Raw genomic sequence first — 26,404 nt, 5'->3', positions numbered from 1 at the left:
ACAATGCAGGCTTGACCACTCGCGGCGAACCATGCTGGTGTGAAATAACTGCTACCTAACTGACCTCCTGTATTGCCCTGTTATGGTGTGTCTAATAATGAGTAGTTTACAATGCAGGCTTGCCAAGTTTTCAAAAGTAACATTTTTCAGTGAAATTACTGAACCAACTTCAACCTTGTTCTCTCAGGGCACATTTATTTTTGTTATGTTGAGTTCTGTTCTAATGCTTTGGGACTTGCTTTGTGGTAAAATTGGTGAATTTTGTACATTCATTCTTTGTATGATTTATTGAAAATAAAAAGTTGTAACCTAAATCTGTATACCTGAGCATAAAAGATATACATTACAAACAGAAGAAAATATTGTGAAACAGGGTGTCTCTAAGTGTACTAGCAGTGGAATAAATTGTATGGCCACTGTTAAAGCTGGAATTAATCGTGGAGAGTAATTAATCAAGAGAAGAATCTCACTTGCAGAGTAGAATTTGTGAGCAGGCAAGTTTTCTGGAAAGGGAGGGATGGAGTGGGGGGGTCGTACCTGGAAAGAGAGCGGGGGTGGGGGGTTGGGGGCAGGGGCATGGAATGGTTATGAGCCAGGAAATGGAACTTGGTAATATGTTTTGAGGAGTTGAACATATTGGCTATAGAGTAGCAAAGGAATGACTTTGGTTCATGGTCCAGGATTGAAGGAAGGTTTAAGGGTTGGATATCCTGGAAAGAAACCAAGATAGGCAATTGAAGTGAGTGAAGCCAATGCTTACTATAATACATTCCTGTACTTTTTTAAGAGGCAAAATAGTATCTCAATCAGTGGTTGAAAAGAGGAGCAGTAATGGTGAGTTGGGCTTTGAGAACACTTTTGGAGCAGGCAAAAACTTACTATTCAAGCTTCTCTTACCTTTAGGTTGGAAGATTGTCCTAGAACAATGTGGTATGTATATGTTAATCAAGGATGCCCTGTTCTCTGGTTTGTCCTGTTTGAATTTTGTAGACTTGAAGGTTTGAAAGAGTTGCATTTAGCACTAGAATCGTAGAATCATAGAAGTTTACAACATGGAAACAGGCCCTTTGGCCCAACATGTCCATGTCGCCCAGTTTATACCACTAAGCTAGTCCCAATTGCCTGCACTTGGCCCATATCCCTCTATACCCATCTTACCCATGTAACTGTCCAAATGCTTTTTAAAAGACAAAATTGTACCCGCCTCTACTACTGCCTCTGGCAGCTCGTTCCAGACACTCACCACCCTTTGAGTGAAAAAATTGCCCCTCTGTTGTCTTGTTGGTGGATAAATTTGAATCAGAACACCAAGTCCTGCTGGTATCAGCAGCTTGAGATGTATAGAAATTAAGGGTAACATGGAGTTGAACTTTTTCTTTGTGAAGTTCAAAGTCCCATGTACAAACCTATGTGGCCCATGAATACAAAAGATTGGACCCTATGTTACACGATGTGCCTGTCACTATGGCTCTAATGGTATGCTTTGGGACTATTTTCAAAGAGTTGCTGTTGTTAAAGTTATTCCTTAAACTGCTGGAAAATTCCTGCTGAAATATATACAGTGGTTCTTCCTTAGTTGCTTCTCTGATGTTTGATCATGGCAGCTTTACTGTACAGACTGTTCATGGCTATTTCAGGAATTGTTCTCCCATTATCCTCCTACACATTAGATGGGGGAAGAGGATGGATAAACCAGAAAACTAATTCCCAAAAGGATTAAAATAGAAAAGGAAGTTAAGCTTGGGGAGGCAAGAAGATATTGTAATGGTCGAGGGTATTTTGAGGTCCAGTGGAGGTAATTCGTAAGGTAAACATGAAGACCAAATTGCAGGAAAAATGTACTGATACAGTTTTGCATAATCATTGTACAAAATGATTTGCGAATCGCTTTCTTTTTTCTCTTTGGAGAACAGACTTATTATCATGACCTTTTTAAAAAAATTAGGACAAAAAGCAAAGTCCAGTGGTGCTGCTTCTGACACTAGGCAGGTGTTTTTTTTTCAAATTGTCTGTACCCATGTCAGAAAATCCAATAGATGATTTGTATTCTTTCTGCTGTGCTTTCTGAATTGGAAAAGAATCAACACATTACAGCAAACCATCCGTTAATTTTAGAGCCAAAAATCCATCTGTGCTGTTGCAAAAAAAAGCATTTAAGGTGAAATTGCCTCTCATAGAATTCTGAAGCAATCACCTGTATTAATTTATCTGAAAACGACTAATCAGTTAGAATAAAAACTGTGAAAATTGCAGCATCTCTTGTGTGTGCTGAAAAGATTGAGTTTGAATGTAAAGAGTAAAACTTCACAGCATGCTTTCAGCAATATGGTGGTGTTGCTATGGAGACTGAAGATTGCATTGAATTGTGGAGTCAGTGAAAGGGTATGGGGTTGTACACTGTTTTCCTATTGCACAGTTGCTGACTTAGTCCAGCTTTCAGGCTAAGGGATAAAACTATTTGTTTTAGTGCTGCTTTCAGAGCAGCCTAGCAATATAATGGAGCATTCCACTTCTGTTTTATACCAATTTTGTTGAAATGGCCATCTCATTCTAGAATGGAGCTTGCAGTGAAGTTAAAGGTTTCTGTCTTGGAGTATTGTTTATGAGACTATGTTATTCTCAAGAAAATACTGTTAGCAAAATGACTAATGTGGATTTATATTTAAAAAGCTCTAACACCAGATATGCATCTTGCAACAAGAAGACACAATCTTAGTGTTGGGTAGATGTGGATTTGGAAAGCATTCTTAATTACAGGATTAATTGTGTTAATTACCAATCAGTGAAGTGTAAGAAAAAGCTGTAGGCTATCAGTCATATTTTTAACATAAGTCGGGATGGAGAAATGCAACCTTATATTCAGTGAACACAACCAGATTTATAGCTGATTTGAAAAGATTTTAATGGATAGTAGAAGTGGTTGTTCTTCTGTGGGGAGAGTGGATTTATGTCCTTCAATCTTGGATCGTGGTGAACAGACTAATTAGACAAAATGCCCTTTTTCTGTTCTGCATTTTGTGTTCTAGTAAACATAGGTTTTACCAAAGCCTACTAAATCTGTTCTGGTTGACTAGAATTTGAATTTAAGATTCTAAGACATGACTTTACAGGGTATGTGAAGTAAATATTGTTTCATCCAACTGTGAGAGCTAAATGGCCAAAAATAATTGCAGGTCTTGTTGCCAGTATCTGGTCTCTTTATTTGCACTTATGCTAGATTGAAATATTCCTAGAACCTGGTTATTCTGTTGTCCATACTCCAGTCTCTATATTTACATCTGGGAATTTTGAATTCTGAATAAAACAGTAGCTGGTGTTTACTGAATTAAATTTCAGAGGTGGTACAAAATAATTCTTTCTTTTTCCTTTATATCTCCCCTTTCTTTCTTCCTTCCTTTCTTTCTTTCTCCCCTCTCTCATCTTGTGTCCCTCCCCCTGTCCTCCCTCCTCCCACCTCCTTCCTCTTTCTCCTCCCCTCCCTCCTCCTTCATCTTCCTTCCCCCTCCTTCTCCTTCCTTCCTCCCCCCTCCTTCCTTCCTCCCCCCTCCTTCCTTCCTCCCCCCTCCTTCCTTCCTCCCTCCTCCCCCCTCCTCCCTCCTTTCCTCCTCTCCTCCTGTCTATTTCTTTATTTCTCCCTCCCTCAGTCCAGTATAATATACTTTTATTCTAAAGGATAACTTGTTTTAATAAGCCTTTCCTCATACTCGGCAGAGTGACGGATGAATTTTAATGGTGAGACGCTGGTGTCTTGTGTTAGGGTAACGGGGCCATACTGCAGGAGGGTAGGAATGTGTAGCTGAAAGCTACCCGCATTCAAATAGTTGACCCAGGTAAAGTAACAGCAGTCCTGCTCTGTTTGTATCTTTTTAACTGCACATTTAGCAAATTATTGGTTGAATTGCTAACACTGTGATTCTATTGCCAAAGCTCCAAATGAGGCATTCTGCCCTTTAAAAAAAAAAGTTGGCTTTATGTCCAGAAGTGCCACTATGCATTTCAAACAGAGTTAAAAACTTTCCACTGAATAAGCAGTTAAGGTTTTGTTTGTGCTTCAATAATGAGCATCATTTCCAGATCAATATTACTAAAAGGGATTGCGAAGTCATGGAAAATAATCTTCAATTTACAGAAGTTACAATCAGAGAAGCAGTCACCTTTAAGGATTACATTTGCATGTGTACTAAAGCTAACATAGCAGCATGCAATTTTATCAGCCCAATGACATATTGAATTTCTCTATGGACTTAAATTGCACCTGATGTGTGCATTACATTATATTTGGCTGTTCATCTATCCAATAGTATGCTTGTACTGTGGGTGACATTGTTGGTGCTGAGAATGCACTCAACTGTCTCAGACATCCTATACTTGCACCAGTGTCTGGCATGACAATGCATCGGGTTTAAAGATCACAATTACAATGGACAACAAAGTGCCTCATTTATTGTGCTTTTTCAGATACTTTTATTTTTCTGCAGACCATGGTGCCTTCAATCTTGTGATCAGTTGATTCAAAGTGTGAAATCTCTAACAAATAACTTCAAAGTATTCGTCTTGTGTGCTTTTTTTGTCTTGGACAGACTCCAAGAATAACTGTCTCTGTGACTTTTGCTATATTGGTCACTAGGGAAAATACCTGCAGAGACATAAACATTTTGTGGTGTACAATTGGTTTGAAGCATATTTGACTTGATTGTTTCATAATTGTCCTCTTACAAATCTGGAAAAAGTCTTGAGATGACAGTGCTGCTTTAGTCAGTTATATCCTGTAAATCTTTACATGCAGCAAATGCCACGCCTTAATGGTTGAAGTTTTGGAATGACCAGATCTTCACAAGTCTGTTGGTGAAGTTATTACTGAAATTGTTACAGATAGAGCAGTTGTTTTTCAGCTTTTCATGGAATCATAGAGCACAGGAGGAGGCCATTTAACCCATCATGCCTGCGCCAGCTCTTTGAAAGAGCTATCCAATTAATCCCAGTCCCCTGCTCTTTCCCCATAGCCCTGTAAATTTTTCAAGAATGTATCCAATTCCTTTTTGAAAGTTACTATTGATATTGCTTCCATCTCCCTTTCAGGCAGTGCATTCTAGATCATAACAACTCGCTGCATTAAAATAAAATTCTCCTCATCTCCCCTCTTTTTTTTGCCAATTATCTTTTGTTGAACTGCTGACTAATAAAGGTTTTTTGAGAACCGTTGTGACTGTGGACCCCTCTGCTCTGTTTCTGTCCTGCTAAAAGATGATATGCAGCCAGAGACTGTACAGTCCAGAGGGAGTAATATTGAAGAAAGTTAATTAGATTTAATTGCATTCAGGTCTGAACAATGACCTGCCTAGGGACATTGGCTTCTAAAGTTTGAAGTGTCTAATTACAATACCAAGGAGTTGGATGTAGACCAGGCATACGTCCTTTCGGAAGTGAGGGCTGAGGCAGAGTGGGGAGTATTTCATAAATCCTAGATATTGACCGTTGAAAATCAAGACAACGACAACAGAAAATAATAGTTGCGACCTAATGGTTTAAAACCGACCACCTCACCATCGGGAGCTACTAGTTACTAATGAGTCTTGAGATTGAGAGGGATGGTGGGGGGTGGGGGGGAGGAAGAGTAGTTTTTTTTCTGTCATCCAACACTTGGTTCTCTTAAAACTTACTGGTGTTCTGTTCTGAGTGGGCCAGGACTCCAATAATTGGGGGGAAGTTGGAGGTATAAAATGAAAAAATAATGTCATTTATTACTGGGTGAAATTGTAACCTACTAATTAAAAGGACACCGCCTTGATTTTTTTTTCCAGACAATCTTTTTACTTCAGGAAAAATTAGTGTCACTCTTTTCACATGATTGTACCAGTGATATGAGTATTGATATGATTTTTATATATTCCTTACTGTTACTTAGTTGTTTACACTTTGCATATAGACTGTATTTCCTTAAAAAAATCTAATTCCTAATCTTTTTCTTCTCCTTGCCTCCTCCCATGTAAATTTCTTCGTTTTCTCTTCTCCCCCAAGGCAGTTTTTCACAGAACTAGTGGTCTATTGTGTGTCAACACCCTGTGTACTCTCAGGGGAGGAGGTTGTGTATTTGCTAGTGATTATTTGGACTGGTCTTTGAATTTGTGAATGCATAACTTCTTGGTCCCTAAAGTCCAAACCAATTTGTTCATCTTTAACTACAGTGCAATAACCGTTTTATAATTGCCATGACAACCGTAGTGTTCGCTGATTGAGCTGTGTGTGAGGGATGAGCAGACTTTTAAATTGAACTCAAAGCTGAAATGACATTTGCAGAACAAATGGAAGGCATTGCTGGAGGCAGTTGAAGGGAAGATCAAACAGAAGGAAGAATTGTTTGCAGAAAGCTGAATGGGTCGTCTCAACTTTAATGTAATAAACTGTAGGAAAATTAATGAGAAATTCCTTTCTGAATAGTAACCAAGAGCTGATGAAAAATGTGGCTGACCTGAGGTAGTTTATGATTTGACAAAACGAGTGTCGTAATCTTCACGTTAAAAGCCCGTGCACCTCTACGTGAAAATTGTTGCTTTTTACACTGGTTCAACAGGCGCATAGCTCTTGCAGTGAATAAGCATTTTCCGACTAGAATTAATTCCACAATCCCATACTTCTAGCAGGGAAGCCGTGCACAAAATTGTAGCCCCCAATCTCTAACCTGTGCTCCCTGTGACCTGGGAGTGTGGAATTGCAGAATTAACCCTTCGATACAATAGTTTTCACATAAAGGCTACGCAGTGGGATGTTGAAGCTCAGTTTCACTTCACATGCGAATTAACTTAATTATAACAGACGAGTTCAACTTAATTTCATGGTCAACATATTAGGACACTGGACTTTACAGTGGACTAGTTAGTAGCAGATGGATACAGTTTAGCACATTAGCACTAGTTATGTTTTCCATGTATAAGGATAATTTTCACGTTACCATGGAGAATTTGAAACTTAGGTTCTGAAGTCGAACTCCAACTTTGAAAAACCTTTGTGTATAATTCAAAATGATGATTCTTAACCATTCACCTTAACATCAATGAAGTAATAGAATACGGCAAAGCGGTTTCAGTTCCATTTAACGAACATGGGTATGGACTATTGTATAGACATTGAATGGGTCACTATTATGGGGCCGCTTATTAAGAAAATTAGAATATTAAGAATTGGGTAGATAACACTAGTATCACTGGGCCACACCTTTCTTTCCCTTTTCTTCCTCTCTCCCATTCTTTTATTTAAAAAAAAGCTTTTAGGGGGCGTGTACTTCAGAAATCTAAGGCATGCAATAGATTTCTGGGGCATTATTTTGTTGCTTTGGTTCCAGTTATGGAAAGAGAACAAATGATTGCATTTATATAGTACGTTACCATGCTGTCAAAATGTTATAAAGCATGCCACAATGAATTACTTTTGAAGTGCAGCCTCTGTTCCTAATGTAGGCAAATATGGCAGCCAGTTTTGGCAGAACAAGACCCTGCAAGCAGGAAATAATTGCCAAGGACCGTTCCCAGCGGTCTCTGGCTGGGCCTTCTACTATAGGCTTTCCTGCCCAGCAGCAGGCCAGCCTCTCAATCTGGCCGACTGCTGGGTGGGAAACGGAGTGGAAAAATGTTAATGAAGTCCTGCCGTTAAATTCAGCAGGACCTCCGCCTTCCCAACATTTCTGGGTTTCCCGGCCGCAGACACGTGTCCCTGCCTCTCCGTAAATATCGGGGCCGCGGACTCTGCCTTTTTTTATGGTGCAGTCATTGTTAATGACCTGTTAATGTGCACAAGGTGCCTTTGCTGCTTTACTCCATTTAAAATCTTATCATTTAAGGTGTATTTCCTTTCCCTGGTCTTGCATCCAGGATGTATTACTTCACATTCTTCTACATTGACCTAAATCAGCCCTTCCTGCTATCCAACTGCGTCCCCCTGAAATCTTTGCAATTGATAATGTTTCGTCATTGTGCATGTAAAATGCACATTGTGTATGTAAAAAGGAAGAGAGTAGTGAAAGTAAACGTGGGTCCCTTAGAGGCTGAGACACGAGAAATTATAATGGGGAATAAGAAAACGACAGAGACGTTAAACAAATATTTTGTATCTGTCTTCAGAGTACAGGACACAAAAATCATACCAGAAATAGTGGGGAACCAAGGATCTAACAAGAGTGAGGAACTGAAAGTAATCAATATTAGTAAAGGAAAAGGTCTGGAGAAATTAATGGGATTAAAAGCTGACAAATCCCCTGGACTAGATGGCCTACACCCTAGGGTTTTAAAAGAGGTGGCTGCAGAAATAGTGGATGTAATGGTTGTGATCTTCCAAAAGTCCCTAGATTCTAGAATGATCCCAGTGAATTGGAAGATAGCAAATGTAACCCCGCTATTCAAGAAAGGAGGGAGAGAGAAAACAGGGAAGTACAGGCCACTTAGCCTGACATCAGTAGTCGGGAAAATGCTGGAATCTATTATTAAGGACATGGTAACAGGGCACTTAAGAAATCAAAATAAGATTGTGCATAGACAACACAGTTTTACAAACGGGAAATCGTGTTTGACAAATCTACTGGAGTTTTTTGAGGATGTAACTAGCAGTGTAGATAAAAGGGGAACCAGTGGATGTAGTATATTTGGATTTTCAAAAGGCATTCGATAAGGTGTTACACAAAATAAGGGCTCATGGATTTGGGGGTGATATATTAGCATGGATAGAGGATTGGTTAATGGACAGAAAACAGAGAGTAGGATAAACGGGTCATTTTCAGATTGGCAGGTTGTAAGTAGTGGAGTGCCATAAGGATCAGTGCTTGGGCCTCATCTATTTACAATCTATATTAATGACTTAGATGAAAGGACCGAGTGTAATGCATCCGTTTGCTGACTATCCAAAGCTAGGGGAGAACATAAGCTGTGAGGAGGACGCAGAGTCTGCAAAGGGATATAGACTGGTTAAGTGAGTGGGCAAGAAGGTGGCGGAAGGAGTGTAATGTGGGGAAATGTGAGGTTATTCACTTTGGTAGGAAGAGTAGAAAAACAGAATATTTTTTAAATGATGAGAAATTATTAAATGTTGGTGTTCAGAGAGATTTGGGTGTCCTTGTACATGAAACACAGAAAGTTAACATGCAGGAACAGCAAGCAATTAAGAAGGAAAATGATAAGTTGGCCTTTAATGAAAGGGGGTTGGAGTACAAGAGTAAGGAAGTCTTGCTGCAGTTGTATAGGGCTTTGGTGATACCACACCTGGAGTTCTATGTACAATTTTGGTCTCCTTATCTAAGGAAGAATAATCTTGCCTTAAAGGCAGAGCAACAAAGGTTCACTAGATTGATTCCTGGGATGAGAGGGTTGTCCTATGAGGAGAGATTGAGTAGAATGAGCCTATAATCTCTGGAGGTTAGAAGAATGGGAGGTGATCTCATTGAAACATATAAGATTCTGAGAGGGCTTGACAGGGTAGATGCTGAGAGACTGTTTCCCCTGGCTGGAGAATCTAGAAATAGGGGGCATAGTCTCAGGATAAGGGGTTGGCCATTTAGGACTGAGATGAGGAGGAATTTCTTCACTGAGGGTTGTGAATCTTTGGAATTCTCTACCCCAGAGAGCTGTGGATGCTGACTCGTTGAGTGTATTCAAGACTGAGATCCATAGATTTTTGGATGCTTAAGGGTATCAAGGGATATGGGGATCAGGCAGGAAAGTGGAGTTGAGGTCGAAGATCAGCCATAATCTTATTGAATGGCTTGAGGGGCCGTATGGCCTACTCCTGCTCCTATTTCTTATGTTCTTATGTTATTTCCTAAGTCCAGATCATTTATGTATATCATGAACCATTTGCCATATCTTTCCAGTTTCTATCCATTTCCATCCTCGTGTTCCCATTTCCCTTAATTCCATGTGCCATTAACTTTGCCACAAGACTCTTATGTGATTTATGCTGTTCGCCTCAGCTACTCCATATGGTAATAAGTTCCACATTCTAACCACTTTCTGGGTAAAGAAGCTTCTCCTGAATTATTTTCTGAATTTATTAGTGACTCTATGTCTACCCCATCAAACCCCTTCATAATTTCAAAGTCCTCCATTGGGTTATACTAGGTTGGTAAGACCTGCCTTTCAAATATCTGTGCTGACTGACCCTGATTAACTCATGGTTTTTGAATTGTTTTTATTTGTTCTCGGGATGTGAGTGATGCTGACAAGGTTGCATTTATTGCCCATCCCTTATTGCCTCGAGTAGGTAGTTGGTCACTTTTGTGAACCATTGCAGCCCTAGAAATGCTCCCATGATGGTGTTCGGTAGGTTATTGACTCAACTGTGATGAAGAAATGGTGATGGATGTCCAATACAGGATGTAACTTGGAGGTGATGTTCCCAGTTTTTATAATAAATGATAAAAGTTTACCAACAACTGAAGCAAGATAAATTGGTCTGTAATTTCTTGGCCTATACCTGATTCTTTGAAGAGGAATGTCACATTTATAACGTTCCAGTCTTCAAGCACAAATTTCCTTTACACAGAATTTTGGAGAATCATAGTTTGAGCCTCCACTATTGCTTCCCTCAGGATCCTCCATTTTAAACTAGCGAGCTATGTTGCCCAAGGTAACGGGAGAACTCTCTGCTCTTTGAACAATGCCATGGGATCTGTTCCATCCGCCTGAACAGGCAGGAACATGGTTTAACATCTCATCCAAAGGACAGCACCTCTGATGCTGCACTCTTTCAAGTACTGCACTGGAGTGGCAGCCTAGATTATGTAGTCAAGTCTTGCTATGGAACAGTCCACTTATTTAATATTATAAATGATGGTACAGAGAAACACTCGAGCTCTGTGTGCAGGGATACTGCAGCTTTTTAAAAAACCAGCTCAATATGTTTGTTTTGCAATAATTAAAATTGAAAACTCTTGCTTTGAAACAAATTTGGACTGGTTAATGTGCACATCATAGGTACAGGGTTTCCTGCTGAAAATCTCTTCAAATACAGCTTGCAAAAGTATTTTGCATGTAATCTATAACATTTTGTTATAACTTGATGCATGGACTACTTCCCATCCGTAAAATGTTATTTCTATCTGAACATTTAATATTAATTTATTTGGAAGTATATTTAATAAGTAAGAAAGTTGATGATGTTTTACTGGAAAATGGAAGGAAATGTTTAATGGATTAATGCAGTAGAATTGTACATTGATCATGTCCAGCTGTAGACACTTGCTAAGGGCATTGTGAATAATTTATTTCTCCACACAACTCATTTACAAAGTAACTTTCCTTATGCAATCTTTGCACGAGTGTAGTTTGATGTATTGGCTCAGAATTTGCTGTCAAATAACAGTGAGGTTAATGACGGTCGCCGTTATTTATGTGCAAATGCTGCAGCAACTTCAGGCGAGGGGAAGATGCATGGTTAAACGTGGAAATCCAAATGTTGCTGGCCGAGATGCGCCGCTCTGCTGTTAGCTTCGTGAAAACAACATCTCGCTGGCTGCCTCACCATTAAAATGCTTTGAATGGTGTGAAGTTGCTGTACATGTGCAGTAGATACGAACTAAACTCGCCACAGCAAGTTGTCATTTCAAGTCAAAGTATCCTTTTAACAATGTGATAAGTGTTAATTACTACCAGTCAACTTCTCTGACACTGAAAATTAACTATTACAAATGTGGAGTCTCATTCCTTCAGGTTTTAGTTGTTGGAGATTTTTAAAAAATTAAATTAAAATTTTTGTTTTACTTTTCCTTTCTGTTATTTTTCTCTCTTTTAATCTAACCTTTCTTTCCCTTTCTTTATTTCTCTTTCTATACCTGCTTTGACATTGAATTTGTCATTCTAACTTACACTTCCTTCTCAGTCCTTGCGTTGTTCATTTCACAGTCCTTCAGTCTGGTTAAGGTGATGCCCTGTTCACTCCAAACCCAGATGCCCTGTAGAGGGCGCTGCGACCTTTCCTTCTTGCACTTCAGCAACTTGCGGCGTAAAATATTATCAAAATTAAATGGCCAAGGGCAAGTTTAACTAATGGCAAGTTGCCCTGCTACAGCAAATTCTGGGCCATTGTACGTGTACCTGAAGTGGAAAATCTATAAAGGGAGCTGAAATTCTTATGTGGTACTTCCTTTCATTTTTTTGTGAAAGGATATTTGTGACGTTTGCTGTGGGGTGTCTCACAGGCTCAGCACAGAACTTCAGCAACTCCTCGTCACCAGTGATCGATTATCCTATGTTTGCAACAAATGGACCGATGATTTGTGTTCTGCTGCAGAGAACAACAAAAAGTTGCTGCATTTTGCTGCAAGCCAAAGGGTATTGACATCTATCCCATAAAATGCTATTTCGACAGTTCAAGTGCAGTTTGATCTCTGCAGTGAGAGTCAATAGGTTTGAAGTGGGCTGGATGATGAACAGCTGATGTAGATTAGCCATAATCCCATGCTCTTAAGTGGCTGACAGGCCAAGATGAGAAGCTGAGAAATTCTCAAATGGAAACAAATCTAATGAAGTGCAAGGATTCAATGTAAAATCGTGTGGTGACTTTACTACATTTTCTAAAATCACCTGGATTGCACCTTTTTATTTCTGGATACAGGAATTTGATTTTGTTTTCCCTCAGAGTGGAGATGGTGCAAATCAAACCCCATGTATGACTTAAAAACATTATTAAAACTTGCACAGTAATAAATTGTACTGAATTTAATCATACAGTAAAAGCCTGCTCACCTCCAAATATTCAAAGTTCTGTTAGGTTACAAAAACTTAGCTTTTTGGCTTCATTATTGCATCCTACCTAAATTGGGGCAAGCAAGGTGGGCTAGATGGCACTTCATGGTAGTATCATGAGCTGCCAAGCTTTTAAATACTGTAACGATCTGAAGTATATACAGAATACCTGTTGGTGAATGAGAGATTTTGATAGGGTGAATAAAGAGACACTGTTTCCACTGGCAGGAGGGTCGGTAACTATAGGACACCGATTTAACATAATTGGCAAAAGAACCAGAGGGGAAATGAGGAGATATGTTTTATGGACATTTTTTTATGTCTCCTCATTTTTTTATGAGGAGACATTTTGTTATGATCTGGAATTCACTGCCTGAAAGGGCGGTGGAAGCAGATTCAATTGTAACTTTCAAAAGGGAATTGAAAAGGAAAAAAAATGCAGGGCTATGGGGAAAGAGCAGGGAGTGGGACTAATTGGGTAGCTGTTTCAAAGAGACGACACAGGCATGGTGGGCCGAGTGGCCTCCTTCCGTGCTGTATGGTGATATGATTCTATGGTGAAGCTTTGCATGCAGCTACTTCTGTCAATGGAATATTCTCCCAGACAGTTTCCTGACCTGGAACAGTGTTATTGGCTGCACAGAAGTTAACCAGGGTTGCTGCAAACAATTGGAAATCTGTTGCGTGTTCGTACATCAGCATCATTTATCAAAGCCCTGTGCCCCAGCAACCACAGGGGTCAAATTCTTCAGACACCTGTCCTTCTAACAGTTGTCTTCAGCTGATGTCTAATCTATTAAACTGCTTTCATAGAAACTATTGAATTACAAGTGGGGGAAAATCCTGTCTTCATTAGTTGTAGCAAACCACTGGGACAAGGCTGTAATTGCATCCTACCAGATGATGTATTCCACATTAACAATAGTAAGTGTTTTATAGTGGGAAATGCATTAATCTGTGTGATAAGATGGATACTTTTAATATTGTAGCAGTGATTAAGCTATTCTAGTGTATTTTCTGTAAGCTCATGAAGATTAAATTGTCATATCCTTTAAAATTAATACTTAATGAAGATAAACACAAAGTATTTAAACATTGGAAGCATTTTTGTAAATTTGAGACTGGAATTACCAGTTAATCTTGTGATTCTTCAGTATTTGCATGTTGCAGTTATATATTTACCTGGTGATGAATATTTGGCATATAATAGCCTAGAAATGACACTGCAGTAATGTGCTATTAATACAATTGCATGAAATTATTTTGGCCGCTATCTTAACGAAGAAGCTAATATTTTTTAAAACCATTGACCGGAAAGTAAAATGAGCAGTAACCCCAAAAAACGGCAGTGTTCCTCTCTATACCTTAGTTGAAGTGGGCCACTTAGCAGTACTGAGGTATTTTATTCCCCTGGATTTGAATGTAACATTTTTTAAACTGGTAACAGGACAGTTTCAGAGGCTAGTAAAGTTTATAAGATAGGTTGTATTGTTTAACACAGCTATCTTCAATTTAATGTTTTTATTTTCTTCTGTCCAAAGCATAAAACTACAACCATCAAGTGCATCTAGCTTTAACTATGTACTAAATATGCAAACATCCAGTAAACTCCCTCACAGACCGGGTGATAAGAAATGGAGCAAATGTAGTCCGACCTGGACACTCTTGAGAATGAATGTTTAATACCCGCAATCATACCATTGCTTTTTTCTCTTCTTTGGGACACACATAAAAGGGAATTTCTGTGTAGCTTCCACTAACACAGATATCGATTTGTTCTGACTCTTCGGTTTTATCTTTGCAATTGCCTGAGTTTTTGTCCCTCTTAGTGTATGTGCTACAAACATTAACCACTTGTGTATGATTCATAACAAGATTGGACAGTTTGCAGGCAAAACAGATTGAAGTTTGTTGAGTTATGTAGAGTTGAAATAATCCTTTTTTGAGTAAACAAGTCCCCTGTTGTAATTAATCTAGAAAATATCCTAGGGTAAAGGAACATTGAGGAGTTGAATGGAAGCTTTTTATAAAAAAAGGGCAAGAGGAATTGTTTTACTATTTCCTGTCCCTCAGTAATGCATCATATTTAACTGTGCAGAGCCATATGAGGATCTGATTGTGGCCATGATGGTATAAAACATTAGCACAAAGCTTGGGAAAAAAAGGGAGCTATTTAGAAATGTACTGAACCAGACCCTTGTGGTCCATCTGGCTGGTCTCAAAGTTTTAAAAAAAAACTACCCGATCTCTCATCTCTCCCAGCCAAATATCTGCCCAGTCAGCTCTTGCATTTGCTGACACCATTCACCTCTACTGGCTTCCCAGGTGGTCTGTTCCATATGTTTACCATGCTCTTTGTAAAGTACTATTCTGTTGCTTTGTGTGGTGTACAAACAAAACTTGGCTGGTGCTGCCTAGTAATTTGCTTTCATTTTGCCTCATGAACAGTTCAGACTTTTCTATTTATGCACCCTTTCATCAAACTGCAGTGTCTTGTATGAATTTAAAAGCTACCTGGATGAGTTCTGTGTTGTGTGGGTCCTGTGAATGCTAACTAGTGTAGCGTTCTCTTATAAAAGGGTGACAGTGATGTTGATAAACTTACAATTAAAGATCATTCTATTTAACATGCCTTGTCACAGAGGAGATTAGGCACTTTGACTTTCTGCTATGAATCTACCTGTTTTTTATGAATACATTGCATTTTATTTTACATTTTGTACCTTTCCTACCTCTGTGGTTTTGGTGAGTGTCTTTCTTGCTGTCCACCTCATTCTCTACTTCAATTTGGCATGGAAGTCAGCTGAATGTCACTGAAAACAACTTTTATTCACCACCAAAATGATTTTGTCAAGGAAGGTACACTGCAATCATCAAATAAACAAACTATTAGAAAATAGGCATTTTCTTAGCAAACCAAAAGTCAAAGATATTAAATAATTTGCCTTACAATTCTTTCGATGGTCCCTGTGTACCAAGAGGTACAAAATACAAAGTCTGAACAAAATTAATTCAAATTATTATTCCTTTCAGAGTGAGAAATGGAACTAGTTATTGTCTTCCTTCATCAAATAGACAGTCCCATCAGGCCAGAGGGTGGGTTTTGATAAGAATTAAACATCCAAAACTAAAGAAAACATTACTCTAATTTATCATAGAATCATAGAATCATAGAAGTTACAACATGAAAACAGGCCCTTCGGCCCAACATGTCCATGTCGCCCAGTTTATACCACTAAGCTAGTCCCAATTGCCTGCACTTGGCCCATATCCCTCCTTCTTCATTAAGCATCTTCCAACAGTACTTACTGCTAGCAAAGAGTTCCTGATTATGTACTTTTCATCCAGAAGTTTCCTCCTTCCCTAAAATGATAGTACAGTCCTTCTGGGATTCCCCTCCTTTAAGTTAATCCTTTCTTTGCTGCTCTTGTTTTTGTGTTGCATCTCAGATACCCAAGAAATTAACTTGCCACTTGGGAAAAAAAAATTACAAAATAAACGAGGGAGGCATGATTTCAAAGTCCTGTCACACCTGCAAAATTTGAACATCAAATTCTTTGCCCTGGAATAACTTAAGGCTGTATTTCTCTGTTTAGCTACCCACAATCAAAGGTCCAGGTACGTCCTAAATTTAACCTATCAGAAGGACTCAGTTGTATCATTTCTAATCACCCACATTCATACTAATGTGTTTGCTCATTTCAATCTCATTCAAACTACCTCAGTTCGGTTTCTAATTCTCATTTTAATATGAAGGCGTGTCCCTGTTTTTGCACACGTTGTTCAAGCTCAGATGTGTTTAGAAGAGAACCTGCACTGAAAGTGGTGAGTCGAGCAACAGTCAGAAGAGATGTTATTGACTACTTTTAGTTTTGATTTCAGATCCAATTTTGCTGACGTGGAGTTGAGCAGTCAGTGAAAGTCGCCAAATTGTGATATGTAATGGGTTCATCATTGAGCGCTTGTACAGTGCCCTTGGGGTGTCAGTGATTGATCTTTTGTTTTGGCAAATTTTAGATCCATCAGGTTATTGGAATACTGCATGACTTCCCATATCTGTCGCAGGCTAGCTTTCTGTTTGAATCCCTTTTGAATACAAACCTCAATTATATGGTTTAATAATATATATAACAGTGATCTCCTGTGTCATTGCTCATGGCGAATTTAAGGTTTTATAAGAACATGGGTGTTATGCCAAGTAATATTACCACTGACACTGATTTTAGCATTGAGGTGACACTGAGGTCTGGGAGCACTGGTAGAGGAACTGGCAGTACTTGGATGGGCTTTCCATATCTAGCAGTATTTTGAGGAGGTTTCCAGGGTCTTGGAGAACTGGGAGGGGCCTCCCAGGATCCAGCAGGAACATTGAAGGGCCAGAGTTTGTCATTATTGGGGAGCTGCTGGGATCTGGTAGAATTGGAGAGGAGCAGGGTCCAGCAGTCTTGTTGATTATGTGCATATTTGTGTAGAAATTGTAAACCAGTGACCATGAATACAGTTAGAAATTTGTGCAACTGTGTGGTTTATCTCTTAACTTTTATTGAAAAGCCCAGGGTACAGCAAAAGATGGTAGGCAGAAATTGCAGGGAGGCAGGAGGTAGATTGCAGGAACTGCCTGTAACAATATTGGGGTGTTCAGGGGGAGAGGTTCGTGGGATGTTAGCGTTGGGAGGATAGTCCTGGAGTTTGGGACAGAGTCATGACTTGTGGGTACATTGGGGAGGGTTTGCGAGGATATGTGAGAATAGGGAGTAGGGGTCATTGGGAGGTCTGGCTGTAATATTTAATAGCTGTGGGATGGGGTACCAAAGTATTGTAGAAGTGAGAGAACAGTGTTGAGAAATGGCAGTACTGGAGCAAAGGGGGTGTTCTGAAGTATGGGAGGAGTGAGAAAGGGGTGCTGGGGTGGTATGTATGCTGGTGGACTTGGTGAGGGGAGTTTGATGGGCTTGGGAGTATTGAGGTGTTGCTGACAATGATAGTTTTCTCATGAATGGGTTTGCAGTGTGAAGAAAGGCATGAACCTTTGGTATGGGGATGGGTGGCACGAGGGGGCAGGGTGGGAGAAAAAGGTATGGATGCTCAGGGCAGAGGGTGATCTGGTGATGAGATGGCAGCATCATCAGAGGGCTCAAATCCTGATGAGGAGGGAAGCTAGGTTTCATCAAGCTGGTTCTCATGTGGGACATGCTACATAAAGATTCTGCTGGAAGTATTTTAGTAAACAATTCCATGTATTTATGACTTCCCTTCATGTAAATTTTAGATTGTGGTTTTGATCCATCCTGTGTAGAAGATGGACATCTATGAAAACGTCCCAATTCCTTAACGGACCAATGTGTGGTGCAAGCTGGGCCTCTGTCCCTTTTTCCTGATCTTTGCCCTTACGGAAATGGGTATTGAAGGCGAGGGGAGGCAACGGTCAGGATAATCTACCCTATCATACTTCATAAAACTAGGGATTAAGGAACCGTATGGTTCTGTTTTTTTTTCCTTTAAAGCTTGAAAAATACATGTGGGTCTAGCAGCCCGCAGAAACCAAACTTGTATGGTTTTCACTAAGCAATAGACTTGACTTACAAAATGTACATTCATTCCATTTTAAAAATATGCAACCTTTTTAACACTCCCCAGCCATTTTTACTGGATGTGTTTTGGTGGTAAGGTCAAGACAGTTCACCTTGTGAGTAGTCATGAAAGATACGTTTTATAATTGGTCACTGATCGTTTCTGTTTCTCACTAAGCCAGCAGCGTGATGCACTGTGATGCCTCGAGGTGTTGGTGCCTCACCTGAAAATTGGTGGAACTCGTGCAATAGGCGAGAAAAGTAGCTGGACATCCCTCAGAATCTGTTGCCTGCAGCCAGTCAATTTTGAAATGTAACAAAAAAATTCTTTACTCCTTCTACAGGGAACAAATGGCCATTGGACCTCGGCATTAATGCCACCGTAATCCTTGAAGGGATCAATGAGCTTAATTTGACTCGATGTTGGTTGGTTGGGTCCTTATCTGACAGTGCCATTGGCTTTTCATAATTTCTGTTGTCATAATTCATTTTCTAAGAGGATGCGCGTGCCTCAGCAGTATGAGCTAAAAGGATACAGTGTAAACAAGACCTTTTGTATTTAGCTGCAGCAGCTTTACAGGAGTATTCCAGATGCACAAGGGATAATTTTAACCTAACTCGCAGGGCGGGAAACCCACAGGATTGGGTGGAACGCCGGTTTCACAACCCCCCCAACATTTCTTTCCGTTGACTTCAATGGACAGTAAAATTGGGCGTTATACCTGATCCTGTCAGTTTTCCGACTGGTGGGTGAGGTTAAAATTACCCCCAAAATCTCTAAATGTTGGCGGAATGTCCCCTGAATCCACTTTGATTAGTCCGAATTTTGAATAGGATGTTGTTATATCTGAATATTTTACATCTAAGTTGGTTGGAGCTTTTTTGGGGGCAGAGGTGTGGGGTGGATGACACTTCAGCTAACTAATTGGTTTTATGTTTAAAAATGGCTTTATGTCCATAAAATCTGCAATGATTTTTCCTTAAGAGCTGTGTTCCTTCATTTTTATTTTGACAAGAGAACTCTTAATGCGATTCTAGCACCAGTATTCCACCAATTAAAAAAATCGACCACTGTAGGTCTCCCGCTGCTTGACCAGAGCAGCCATTTTGAATGTGGACGAGCTAAATATAAATGGCAGAAGCATGTTCCTGGCCACCTCAGACCTCCTTTCATATGCTACATGTGACATAATAGATAGGTAATCATTCCACTTCAAGGTTAAGATTACCATCTGTTCAGTCTTGGAATGGACAATGTTTTTTCATTGGGCAGTCTAGAAATATAAACCAGACGCCACTCCTTGATTTTTTTTTAGGTAAGGAATCCCTTCTGTAATTTTTTCTTGTCCATTTTCTCGCCACCTTCTTTTCCCAAGGGACAGTTTCCTTGCTGGAGTATAGTTCCACAGGTTGAACAGGGAAAGTGGAGTTGAGGTAAAAATCAGATCAGCCATGATCTCATTAAATGGCGGAGCAGGCTCGAGGGGCCGAATGGCCTACTTCTGCTCCTATCTTTTATGGTCTTATGGTGCCTATTTCCCAAACCATGCCCAAGTGGTCATTATTCATATGTAGGTCAATGTCAGCAAGCTATTTGACTACAATGGGCATCACAACAAAGGCCAATCCTGCCTTTCCAAAATGTCCACACAAAAGCAATTCATCAGGGGTCCCTGGATAGTGATGAGGACTGGGAACCATGACCACTTTTCTCCCTCTATCACAGAGGTACAGAGGCTAATTGTAGTACTCTTACTGCCACCTTGGCTCAGATCAGCTAACTCAACATTGATTGGGGATTGAACCTATGGCCTTCCTGGTCTGTATGGCTTGTAAGGTTAATTTAGTTCACTGGGTAAAGGGGAGCTTTTACTCCTCTGTCTGTTGATGTGAAGGTATTAGTTATCAAGATTGATAAGGTTTCAAATAATTTTTATCAGCATAAGAACCTAAACTCCCTTGCCCAACCCCCTCCTGGCTCCTGTCCAGCAAAAGGTGATAGTCATAGATAGGAACATAGGAACAGGAGTAGGCCATTCAGCCCCTCGTGCCTGCTCCGCCATTTGATAAGATCATGGCTGATCTGTGATCTAGCTCCATATACCTGCCTTTGGCCCATATCCCTTAATACCTTTGGTTGCCAAAAAGCTATCTATCTCAGATTTAAATTTAGCAATTGAGCTAGTATCAATTGCCGTTTGTGGAAGAGAGTTCCAAACTTCTACCACCCTTTGTGTGTAGAAATGTTTTCTAATCTCACTCCCTTTGGACATCCACTGTTTTTAACTTTTTACCATTTAGAAAATACCCTGTTCTATCCTTTTTTGATCCAAAGTGGATGACCTCACATTTGTCTACATTGAATTCCATTTGCCACATTTTTTCCCATTCACCTAATCTATCAATATCCCTTTGTAATTTTATGTTTTCATCTACACTGCTTACAATGCCACCAATCTTTGTGTCATCGGCAAACTCAGATATGAGACTTTCTATGTCTTCATCTAAGTCGTTAATAAATATTGTGAATAATTGAGGCCCCAAGACAGATCACTGCGGGACTCCACTGGTCACATCCTGCCAATGTGAGTACTTACCCATTATCCCTACTTTCTGTCACCTTTCACTCAGCCAATTTCCTAACCAAGTCCGTACTTTTCCCTCGATTCCATGGGCTTCTATCTTGGCTAACAGTCTCTTATGTGGGACCTTATCAAATGCCTTCTGGAAGTCCATATAAATAACATCCACTGGCATTCCCCTGTCCACTACTTTAGTCACCTCTTCAAAAAATTCAATTAGGTTTGTCAGGCACAACCTACCTTTCACAAATCCATGCTGGCTCTCTCTGATTAACTGAAAATTCTCGAGGTGTTCAGTCACCCTATCCTTAATTATAGACTCCAGCATTTTCCGCACAACAGATGTTAGGCTAACTGGTCTATAATTCCCTGGTTTCCCTCTCTCTCCTTTCTTAAAAGGCGGAGTGGTTGGGGTGGAGGCACAAACTATTAAGTTCCAGAAAGGAATATTGTAAAAAATGTAGTGTCATTTTTTACAATATTAGGATGTTCCAAAACTGTTCACAACTAATTACTTTTGGTGTAGTCACTATTGTTTTGTAGGCAAATGCAGCAGGCAATTTGTGAACAGCAAAGACCCACAGTAAATGAGATCACAGACCAGTTAATATGCTTTGGTGGTGTTGATTGAGAAATGAATATTGGCCAGCAGACCAGCCGAACCTCCCTGCTCTTCTTTGAATAGTACCATGGGATTGTTAATGTCCAGAGCAGACTGGGCCTCAGTTTAATGTCTCATTGAAAGACAAATGAGATGTTTAAACCAGGGTCTGACTTCTTTGAAAAGTCTTTCTGGCTCTTTTTAATATTATCATCTTAATCCACTTAACTTCTTTTAAATGATATATAAATTGTTATATCCAGTGAACATTTGTGTATCCTTGGTTAGAGTTGCTCCAAATTTAAATGTTGGAAGTGGGTAGTTGCAGACAAGGAAATAAAATAATTTTATAGTGGAGTTAACGGATGTGTGGAAATGGAAAAGAATTGGCTTCGATATTGAAAAAATACTTTTGTGAAACTGCAGTAATTTCTTTAACCATTAACAAATGTAAAAGGAGCTGTAAATACTAAAAATGACCCTTGTAACCCTATAGATTGCAGATGAGAGTTCTGTTGTATGAAATACAGAATTTCTTCAGAAATTTGAGGGAAATCCTATATTGTAACCTGAATTGAAAGGTAATATTGTGTTAGGATATGATCAGGTCCGTGTGTGGGCATGGTCTGGTGCTTGGTGTCAGTGTTTTTTCAAATTCTGTATCTTCACCAGAGTGAGCTGGTTATTACAAGTCAACAGTGATGCACCTTTCCTCTAACAGATCTGTCATGTGTTGGGAGAGTCTTTTTGTCACTGATTTAGCACATTGTAGACGTATGTATGATTCCACAGCTGCTCTAGGCTGAGATGAAACTATGGGTCTGTGTTTGTGTGTGGGCAGCTGGTTAAGTCAAGGTTGCTCAGCTGTCAGAAATCTTTGGGGGTTTATGTTAGCAATCAGCCTTCATTTCTCACACTCTCGCTCATAACAAATCTCAAATAGAAGTTTATTTTTGTAACCTAACTGTTACAAAGCATAACCATTGGGGAGACCAGTGAACAGAGCAACAGCAGTGTGACCACACGTTGTTACCTTGTTATTGATGCATTGTATCCAGAGGAACAGAGCATCAATGTGAGACTGGTTGCAGCATAACATGTCCTGATATCCCGATGGATTACTATCTTATTTTTCGTTTGGTTTTCCTTTTACTTAATGTTTCCCCTACTGACAACAAAATAAAACTTGGCCCAAGACTCTCACAATGCGCGATTGACTGTGTTAAAATGGTAACTGAGAAGGAAGAAAGAAAGTACATTAGGAAAAAGAGAAGCTAGAAATGAATAGGAGTGAGGAGGAAGAAAAGAGAGAATGGATAGGAAATTAATGAAAAATAATTCCAGCCTTTTAAAGGATAAATACTTTCCTTAACATTTTGTTTAAAAATGCATTGTCAAAGATGAGTTTGCATTAAATTGAAGTTACCAAATGTGAAGATGAATTTGGAAATGCTTTCAGAACAGAAAACTTCCTGCATAAATGCAGGAGGCTCTAACCTATAAAGGCAATGAGCTTTCTGTCACGTAATTGTTTTCTTGAAACTTTTAGTTGCAATGTGCTTACTAAGATAGGCCTCAGCACTAAATGAGAGAGCAATAGAGGAAGAAAAAGGGTGAAACAGAAAGGAGGATAGATGGGAAGAGTAACTAAGACAAGTAACAATTGTCTGAGTGGGGGGGAGAGAGAGAGAGAGAGACCTCTGTTGACAGTATAAAAAACAGTATTGAGGTAGAGCCCTATTCTGACCCTGAGAAGATTGATTTAATGAGGTCAGTGTGCCTTGTCTGAATGTAATTTGGAAGCTTTGCAATAAAATCTCCCCCATTCATTGGTAGCATCTCTAATGTGCTGAGTCAAGAAACAATTGTCAATTGTTTAAATAAATTCCCACATTACCTCTCTTTCCACTCGCTGAATGATTTCATAATAATGACCCACACTTCTTTGCTGCTTTGCTAAGTTGCTTACAAAGCTCTCTGCTCTTAGGCCATTGTCCCGGAAGTCTACAATAGATAACAATTGGTAACTGTTTCCACTTAACCCCACTTAATAACCTAGATCCTTTCCTTCAATTTTACCTCTCGCTATACTAGTGGAATATTATATAACACCTAGAAATGGATTAACACATGGGCCTAAAGGACCTGTGCTCTGGGGACCCCGTCAAATCTGGGCTCAGTATGCTTTCTTATTAATGCAGTGTGTAAACATTCTACGTGCCTATTTCTTCATGCATTTTACTACAGGCTTGTGTCGGGGGCAGGTGGGGGGGGGGCACAGGCTGGCAATGTGTGAGGGGGGTGCAAAGGGGCTCCAACGGTTCATGGTGCCCAGGGCCCCAGAAATTCTTAATCCGGCTCTGATAACACCCACTTTATGACTTAACTTCTCCTTCCAAAATATTTTTTAATTCTTCAACTTCATTTCTGGCCCATCATTAATGCTAAATCGTAATTCTGTGATCTCAATTAGATCTAAAATCTCATATTGCAGTGTGGTATGCATGTCGTAATACTAACGAACTATTCCTGATGCTGTTAACGTTTGTGTAAAAAAAAATCAATGATTCGTTAGAGCTCTTCTTGACACTTGCTTAATTACCTAAAACTATAATATAACAATTGTGTTTTCAACAGTCCATACCTTTTATTTGTATTGTAGAACCAGTTACAACCAGTTTAGCTGTACTGTGAGTCCTATCCTGTGACTGTGTGTAAATATGTTCCAATTTTTCCTATTCTATTCTTAAGTATAGTTTTCCAATTAACTTTCCCTTTGAACATAGGGACATTCAGCCCCTTGAGCCTGTTCCACTGCAATCATGTAATTTCTTGTACCACCACATTGTTGTTTTTGACTTTTGCTTTAACAGTAATATCAAATTTAACAATACAATTATTGCTGGATACCAGGTGTTAAGCAGCTTCCAAGCTGTTAATCAACTCTGGTAGACTCATAACCACCAAATTTGATGCAGCTTCTGTCTTGTAACCTGGCACAAGAGAAATAGAATATATTAAAGGTTATATAGGATGAGCAAAGTAAGTATAGCAGTACTTCGTCAACAGTTGTTTAGTGAGGAGGCTACAAGGACCTAAATAAAATGAAACAAAGAACGATAGTAAAGATTGGGGATTCATACAACAGGTAACCGAGGATAGCTTTAAAAAAAAGAAAAAGCATGAGAAATAGAGCATCGATCACAGAGGGCAGCAGAGGGACTCAAAAAGGTTTACAACTATAGATTAATAGTAAAGCAAAGGTCTACAGGACATTGACACATATATTGAACAGAATCTTCACATCAGTCCATAATTAGATGAAGTGCATGGAAATTCTTGTCAAACACAGGAGTGTCTGGATAAAGGTATGGGAGGAGGTGAATGTGCTGGTGTTACATTTCCTGCATCTTCTACGGGAAGGAATGGTGAAAATGTGATTCAGGTTGTAGCAGAGGGACTGGCTTCTCCAGAAAGTGGAAAGGCAGGAGAAGTGGAAGGTGTGTTCAGTGGTGGGAACATACTGTAGTAACGTAAGATAATATTCCAAATACAGAGACAGCTGGGGTAGAAGGTGAGGTCCCTGTCACAGTTGACAGAAGGGGGTGGGGATGAGAGCAGAAGCATGGAAATTAGGATGGACCTAATCATGGGTCTTGTTGACCACTGTAGAGGGGAGTCCACGGCTGAGGAAAAAGGACAACATTTGAGAAACTCTGGTATAACAGTATCATAGCAGGTACAACACAGGAGGAGGCCATTCAGCCCATCATACCTGTGCCGGCTCTTTGAAAGAGCTAGCCAATAACCCCATTCCCCTGTTCTTTCCTCATAGCCCTGTAAATTTTTCCCCTCAAGTCTTTACCTAATTCCCTTTGGAAAGTTACTATTGAATCTGCTTCCACCACCATTTCCGGCAGTGCATTCCAGATCATTACAATGCACTGTGTAAAAAAAAATGTTTCCTCATGTCGCCTCTGGCTCTTTTGCTGAACACTTTAAACCTGTATCCTCTGGTTAACTGTGAAATAGTTTCTCCTTATTTACTTTATCAAAATCGTTCATGATCTTGAACACCTCTATCAAATCTCCCCTTAACTTTCTCTGTTCTAAGGAGAACAACCCCAGTCTCTCCATATAACTGAAGTCCCTCATCCCTGGTACCATTGTAGTAAATTTCATCTGCACCCTCTCTAAGGCCTTGACACCCTTCCTAAAGTGTCGTGCCCAGAATTGAACATAATACTCCTGCTGAGGCCTAACCAGTGTTTTATAAAGGTTTAGCGTAACTTCCTTGCTTTTGTACTCTCTGCCTCTATTAATAAAGCCCAAGATCCCATATGCTTTTTTAACAACCTTCTCAACTTATCCTGCCACCTTCAAAGATTTGTGTACATACACCTGCCAGGTCTCTCTGTACCTGCACCCCCTTTAAAATTGTACCATTTTGTTTATATTGCTCCTCCTCAATCTTCCTACCAAAATGTATGACTTCACACTTCTCTGCATTAAATGTCATCTGCCCAGTTTGTCTGTGTCCTCCTGAAGTCTGTTACTATCCTCCACATTGTTTACTACATTTCAGAGTTTTGTGTCATCTGCAAACTTTGAAATTATACCCTCTACACCCAAGTCCGGGTCATTAATATATCAAAAAGAGCAGCGGTCCTAATACTGACCCCTTGGGAACACCACTGTATACTTCCCTCCAGTCTGAAAAACAACCATTCACCACTACTCTCTGCTTTCCGACCCCTAGCTAATTTTGTATGCCTGCTGCCACTGTCCCTTTAATCCCATAGGCTTTACTTTTGAAAGCAAGTCTATAATGTGCCTTTTATCAAGTGTCTTTTGAAAGTCCATATACACAACATCAACTGCACCACCCTCATCAACCCTCTCCGTTACTTCATCAAAGAACTCAAT

At 39.7% G+C, this 26,404-nt stretch overlaps 1 protein-coding gene across 2 annotated transcripts in view; it reads left to right on the top strand.

The window, feature by feature from the left end:
* LOC137323562 (kinesin heavy chain) overlaps positions 1-26,404 on the top strand; it is a 179,663-nt gene that overhangs the window by 5,656 nt on the left and 147,603 nt on the right. The window contains exon 1 of one of the 2 annotated variants that reach the window (XM_067987175.1): positions 3,675-3,830. The exons of the other annotated variant lie outside the window; for it this stretch is intronic. The gene's annotated coding sequence lies outside the window, so the exon portion shown is untranslated. Of the gene's footprint in view, positions 1-3,674; positions 3,831-26,404 lie in introns of those variants that run through there. 2 annotated transcript variants of the gene reach the window in all.

The sequence above is a fragment of the Heptranchias perlo genome, chromosome 7, assembly GCF_035084215.1.
Source record: "Heptranchias perlo isolate sHepPer1 chromosome 7, sHepPer1.hap1, whole genome shotgun sequence".
In the NCBI taxonomy this organism is placed as follows: domain Eukaryota; kingdom Metazoa; phylum Chordata; class Chondrichthyes; order Hexanchiformes; family Hexanchidae; genus Heptranchias; species Heptranchias perlo.
This window is presented reverse-complemented; position numbering and strand designations above follow the sequence as displayed.